We start from the raw sequence: 7,031 nt of genomic DNA on the forward strand, positions 1-7,031 counted from the left end.
GGCCGGCCCTCGTTGCTAATTTCTTAGATCTGCTCTCTAGGGAGGGCGCAGGCTCCCTAGCGGCCCCTCAAGGTGAATGAACGTGGCAGTTGGCTTAGCCATGCCCCTAGCTGCCCTCTGGTCCGTTGTGTCTTGGGAAGAAAAAATTCCATAAAAATGCCCTTGTCCTCATGGTGTTGAGTTTCCCCGGCGTCCACGCCTATTTATGTTTTCCGGGCTCTTAGGGGCATGGCCTGGGCACTGGGAGCTGAGAGCAGAGCAGCTGGGGGTCAGGGACATGAGGAACCACAGTTCTTGAATGACCCAGGGAGCCCAAACCCCTGGAATGAACTCAGGCACACAACACCCCAATGGTGGTGTTGGGGACACATGCCCTCTCAGAGGACAGCTGCCCCTAAGAGTCTTCCTAGTGGTGGTCAGGAGTGCTTCAGAAGAGGAACCCCTAAACTGAGGCCTGGCAGGGGCCGAGGGGGCCTTCCAGGGGGCGGCAAGGCCTGTCTTTGGGCTCTGCAACAGCCAGGTTGACGCCGCCTGAGGATCTGTCTGGGTCCGGGGCCAGGTGGCAAAGCAGGGACAGGGGCTAATTGCAGCATCCAGACTTCTGTCCTTCTGGGCCTTAGAGAGCCAAACCGATGGTCACGTGCCTGGGAGCTCCAACGGCCGGTGCATCAGTTGGAGGATGGAATTCCGAGGTCAGGTGGCTGTTGGGAACAGGCCAGGCCAGGCAACTGCAATTTCAGGAGCCGAGTTCCCAGGGGGCCCTGGGGAGAGGACTCACTTGCCAGGGGCTCTCAGGAGGTATCCATCCCTACATGCTGGTGGCTGGGCCCTCCTGGGGAGCCAGCACCACTCCACTGTCCCTGCCACGTGCTGCCCACACTGCTGGGTCACCTCCCACAGGCTGCCTTGGCAGCTCCTCCTGGACTGACAGCTGCACGCAGAGTGGCGCCCCCCCCAGCCCCCCCCACACACCCAGGGCCCACCGCAGCCTGCACTGGAGGCTGACTGTGGCCTCCGGTCTGCCTGCTTTCTCCTCAGTCTCTCCGAAGCTCACAGGCCTCTGCTGACCTCCAGATGACACTGAGAAAAGCCCGGCACACTTGGGCCGGTGGGGAGCCAGGCTGTCCCGGGTCATCTCAGCCTGGCTTGGCTCCCATCCTCGTGAACTCATAAGTGTCCTCAAAATCCCCTCCAGCTGTGGCCATTCATTGGCACCTTTCTCAGAGAATAACTTGCTGAACTGTGTCTGGTGGGACTGTCTTGGGTCAGCTGGACCCAGGCCACTCACTCTGCAGAGTTGCTGAGGGACCTCGGGCCCAGCACTACCTCCCTTGCCCCAGATGTCGAAAAGACACCCCTTGAATTTACCCACAAGCCAGAGGGGCTGGTGTGCACACCCCCCACCTCACACTCCCCACCCCTGCGTGAACCTCCACCCACTCTGGCCCCCTCTAGGTCTGACCAGAGTCCTACCCCCCCAGGTTCCGAGGCCTGACCCCTTCCTCTCTGCTCCTCAGGTCCCCAAGACCACCAGGCCCTCCAGACCTCGGAACTGGGCCAAGCGCAGTGCCAGGTCCCCTTCCTTGGGCCTAAGGTAGTGCTAGCTGGCTTTTTCTCACCTTTCTTTTAAGTCTCACATCATCTTTGATTTTAAATAAGTGCTCTTTTTTCGGATAAAGGCAATCCATGCTCATTGCAGACAAATTGGATATTTCTGGAAAGGGTACAGGAAAAAAAAATCACCCGTAATCCCAGCACCCAGAGATAACTCTTAATTTTAAATTAGAGTCACATGACTTTCAATTGCATATGGGATCCTGAGCAATTTCTCACGTCATTAAATAGTCTTCAAAACCATGATGTTTACCCACTACTCTTCCTCCTCTATTTCTGAGCATGTGTGGCTATTTTAAACTCGTGAAGAATCCTTGAGCAGTGACATTTTTATGCAGTTCTCATTTTTTTCCATAGGTTGAATTTCTGGAAGTGGTTTGGGGGAAGAGGGGGCCAGTGGGGCAGACGGAATAGACAGCTTTGGGGAGTCATTAGGACTTAAGGTCGGGGGGTGTGGACAGGAGGGGTCAAAGGGATGTCAGGGCCCTGGTGTGGCTGGCGGTTGGGGGCAGGGGTGCTGTCCCCCGGGGAGGAGGGGAGGGTCCTGAGGGGGTATACCTCAGGGCAATTGCTACCTGGTCCAGCCCATGGAGGGCCCTCTGGGGCATCTAGGTTGCCACTGAGTTGAGGCTGGCAGCAGTGGGGCCACCTGGAGGCTTGCTGGAAGCACAGGCTCTGGGCTGTCCACTGGAGCAAGGCCCCCTAGCCCCTTCCTGTGGGGAAGCCAGTGGGAGCTGGGTGAGGTGGACGGTCCAGGGAGGGCTGAGGCTACAGCAGAGCCTAGGCTGCCCTGGCGTCGGCAGGGCCTCTCGGAGCACATGGCCCGCCCCCGCTGGCTGGTCCGCACTGCCTCATGTGGCTAGCTGCCCTGTGTGCTGGCCCCTGCCTGAGCTGTGGATATAGGGACAGTCGGAAGCCAGCGTGGTTGCTGCCACATGACTCAGGACACAGAATCGCAGAGCCTCTGGGTGGGAGCCTGGAGGGCCAGGCTGGGGACTGAGAGGATGGGCCATGCCTGGGGCCTTGAGTGTCAGTGAGTTAGGGGCTGCCTCCTTCCCCGTCTCCTAGGTCCCACAGAGAGCCCTCGGAGCTGCGGGACTGACCGTGGGGTCTGGTAAGGTTGGGATGACTGACTGAGGCGGGGGCCTGGTGTGGTCTGGGCCCTGCTCCAGCAGATGTGAGTGACGCTGCCCTGGGTCCCTGTCCCAGGAGGTGCAGCTCTCCATGGTAGCAGCACCCAGTGATGGCTTCCACCGTCCTCACTGGAGGTCAGACCTCCTGTCACCCACTGAGGAGGAAGAGGAGCAGCTGGACTTCGGTGAGCAGTGCCGGTGGGCGCCCGCCAAGCCCTGGTCCCGGCTCTGAGCAGGTCGCTCTTTTGGTGCCTTTGTTTCTGGGCACAGGTTCTAAGTGCGTGCTCTGCGCCTGCGTGCGCGGCGGCGGGGCCTGCCTGAGGAAGATGGCCTGGGTGGAGGGACAGCTAACCACACCTCCAGGGTCCTCTCCCGGCTCTGTAGGGGGCAGCGGGCAGACAGAAACTTCCAGAAGGGCTTCAGGGAGCCAGCAAAGACCAGGGCCGTCTTTCCACAGCCTTATAAGGCAGGCGAGGTTTGCTGCGGAGGCCTCGCTCTTCTGTACCCCACTTTCAGCATGATGAAGGCCACAGCCATTCCTGTACTCAAGAACTCGGGGTCCACAGCTGCCCAGGGGGACAGCTGGCATCCCCCATCCGCTGTGGTGGGGCAGGGTGGGGTCTTCCATCACGCATCGCCCATCCTGTCTGGGGACACACAACCCTTGGAGCGTGTGAACAACAGGCATTCTAGGTTTATCTGTGGTCTCAGCGCCTAACACGTGCTGGCTTCTATAACCACTTTTACTGAGTGAGTGAATGAATGCACGGCTCCAGCTGGTAATAAGTCAGCATCACCAGCGAGGTGGCCTACGAGCCTGGGCCTTGTACTTGCTATGTGACATGGCCCTGGCCATAGGTGTCAGCTGGGGGTTCCCGGTTCGGACCCTTGTACCTGTCGTCACTGGCTTGGGTGGGGGACACGCATCCGGTAGGCTCCTTTTTTAAATTTTTTAAAAATATTCTTTAAATTGGGGAAAAGTGTGTTTTTCCAGGACCCGTCAGCTCCAAGTCAAGTCGTTGTTTCAGTGTAGTTGTGGAGGGTGTGGCTTCGCGGCCCATGTGGGAATCGAACCGGCAACCTTGGTGCTGTGAGACTGCGCTCTAACCGACTGAGCTCAACGGCCGCCCGCAGGCTCCCTTTCAAGACATGCACGAGAGCAAGGCTCCCTGACGGGCAGCAGGCAGGGCCCACACGCGCCTGACCCACGCCGGGACACGACCGTTTCCGTCTCCGAGGGGATGCTAGCTTTGCAGCTTTTTCTTTTCTCTCTGATCAAAGAAGTATTAATTATCTTTGTAAAAGTGTTAGAGAGTTTGGAACTCGCCGTTATCATAAAGCTCCCAGGCTGGGTTCTGTGCCCCAAGCCCATGTCTCCAACCTCAAAATTACCTTCCTCTGGTGTTTGTCTTTGTGCTAAATTCAGGTTTCTAGAAAACAAAACCACCGCTGGCTCAGTACGCTGACAGGTATAGTTTGGAAGTTCATAGGTCGTGTCTACTATTGATTTTGGTGCAAGGGCAAGGGTAGGGACCCAGGTTGATTTTTTTGTCCCAGACGATTAGCAATTCCTTCGGCACCCTGTTCCCCTTTGGGCTGAGGTTTCACGTCCCCTGCGTGTTCCCTTTCCCGGGACACTTCTCTGGCTACGCCGCGCCCCTGGACTGTCTCAGCATCCAGTGAGGCGCCTGCTCTCTGTGTTTGCAGTTTCCTGGCTACTTTCACACCATTTTTTCGGCAAATGCTTTGTAAAGAAAGCAGTTTGGGCCAGTGTGACGTAGGTAGCTGGGAGGTCGGGGGCTTCTCCGAGGCTGCAGGGTCCCCGCGCTGCCTCTCTGCTTCTCTGTCCTGCAGAACACCCAGGCAGGACAATTATGGGCAAGTCCCCGAGCGACCGCCCACCCTGGGAGGAAGTGCTTGTTGGCAAAATCAGGGTCATGCTGGTCATGGAGAAGAGCCTGGTGTTGGAAGCCATCAGCCATCACATCCAGGAGCACAACCAGGTGGGACCCTGGGAGACCCCTGCGCTCACCCCGCCCCCCTCTGCCCTCCATGGCTCGCTGGGGGGTGGGGGCCCATGCCATTCCTTGGCTCTTAGCAGCCTCTGCGTGGCCTTCTGGCATGCACGTGGAGGGCCAGGTGGGCACACAGACCCCACCACTTGCTGCCCAGACGCCACTGTGGGTGCCCATCAGCCAGGTGTGAGCCTGGGCGCCGCACGGAGCCACATTCGCCCTGCTCCCCGCGGCCTCGGGGGCTCCTGAGGACCCACCGCTTCCCCTCCTGTGAGGGGGTCTCAAACCAGCGTGGGGGAGCCGGTCCAGCTCTTCTCTGATGCCCATGTGCTCTGGCCCTCTGTCCAGTGTGAAGGTGGCTGAGCTCCTGGTGGGGCGGGAGCCGTCATGGGCCCTCTCCTCCACATTCCTGCTTCAGATTGTCTGGGGGTCCGGGGCTGACAGACACGACCGAGAGGGAGGGATCACAGCAGTGCACGTGTACCTAGAGAGGGAGGCGGGCTCCAAGCACATGGACGGCTGGGCTTTGGGGGCTGGGAACCTGGCCTGTGGCCGACCCAGGCTCAAGGGTAGGGAGGAGAGCCATTCAGCCAGCAGGAACAGCCTGTGCAAAGGCCCCGAGGCCAGCAAGAGGGCAGCACGAAAGGGTGGGCGCACCCTTGGAAGGTGCTAGCAGGGCCAGGCATCTCTGGCTCACCAGCCATGTTAAGGGATTCAGCGTCTGTCCTACAGGTAGGGGGCTGCCCTGGGGTCAAGCAGAGGTGGGCACGGCCAGGATCACACCTAGAGTGAGCCCCGGCAGGGCCCTGTCTGTCCTGTGCACTCTGGGCTTTGACCGCTGACCTGGTAGAGCTGGCGGGGCTTGAGCACTGTGCTCTGTCTGCCCGCAGCTCATTAAGGAGGACGTGTCAGATGCCAGTGTCCAGGAGCTCCTGGCATCCTTGAACCTGGACCTCAAGCAGCCTTTGGAGAAGGTCAGTAGCTGGGTAGGGCTGCCCCAGGCTGCCTATGGTGCAAGCTGGAGAGGCTGGGGCTGCTGGGTTCCCCTCCCCTCCCCGCCCCTCCCCAAGTGTTGACATGACCTGAAGCTCCGTGTGCATGGAAAGTGCCGGAAAGGCATGAGGGGTGCTGTAGCCACGAGGAGGCTCTGCTCATACCTTGGCGGCTCCAGGACACTCAGGTCTCATCAGGTGGGCCAGGCCTGGAGGGGACAGTGGTCTCGGGAGCGCCACTTCCCCTGTTACCTCACTCAGCACATGTTTACTGAGCATTGGCCACCGGACAGCCAGGCCCTGTTCTGTGCTCGAGGGATGTGGCAGTGGACAGTGGACAGTGGCCGGGACAGCAGTGCCTGCCCTCATGGGCCTAACCTTCTAGCACAGAGACACATGAGATGGTGATGTCAGCAATGAAAGTCGGGAAATGTGCTTCATTCAAGTTGTGTTGCCCAACGTAGAAACTACAAATTTTCATCAAGAGAAAAATGAAGGGGAAATTCTAGAAGATTCTGAGTGTGGCCTCCTGTGCCCATGTGAATTGTGGTTGGGGTGCAGAGGGTCATGGCTCCCCTGGGTGCCTGAGCGGAGCGGGTCGGGAAGTCTGATGTGGCCAGAGGGCCCCGTGGTGGCATGGCTGCAGGTGGTGCTCAGGGGGGCTTGGTGTGCCAGGGGCCCCCCAGGCGCAAGCAGGGGCCCAGCCCCGGGGTCGGGGGTTAGGGGAGAGGGCTGAGGCTCTAAACTCAAGGTCTGGGTGCCACCCCATAGGAACCACCAAGCTTGAGCCCCAGGACCAGCACGGAAGCCATGTGTGGTGGGCGGGGCTTTGGTGTCCCCCGCATGACTCAGCCGCACAGACAGCCAGCCTGGTGCAGCGGCCAGCGTGGGGCCTGGGGTGGGGGGTCCCCAGACTTCACTCCCCCGTCACCCGGTGGTGATGCTGCCCCTTTGCCCCGTGCCACTGGCCTGACAGCTGCCCCATCCTCCTCCAGACCCTCCTCTTCCACATCTACGGGCTGGTCCTCAGAGAGTGTGCCAGTGTGGACCTGGTGAAGAAGCACCTGGCCGGCCTGCTCGAGCTGTCCCAGCAGTCATCCCGCCAACGGGAGGTGGGTCAGCCGCCCTGGGACCCCACTCCTGTGGCTCGCACAGTCCCTAGGGGAGCAGCTGACATGGCTGCTTCTCGGCCCGTGCACTCCCACCCTTCACACCATGACTGCGACTCTCACAGCACCCTGCACTTTGTCAATAGCATGGAGGCCTCTGGTGCAGGC

The sequence above is a fragment of the Hipposideros armiger genome, unplaced genomic scaffold (genome assembly GCF_001890085.2).
Source record: "Hipposideros armiger isolate ML-2016 unplaced genomic scaffold, ASM189008v1 scaffold_280, whole genome shotgun sequence".
Lineage (NCBI taxonomy): Eukaryota > Metazoa > Chordata > Mammalia > Chiroptera > Hipposideridae > Hipposideros > Hipposideros armiger.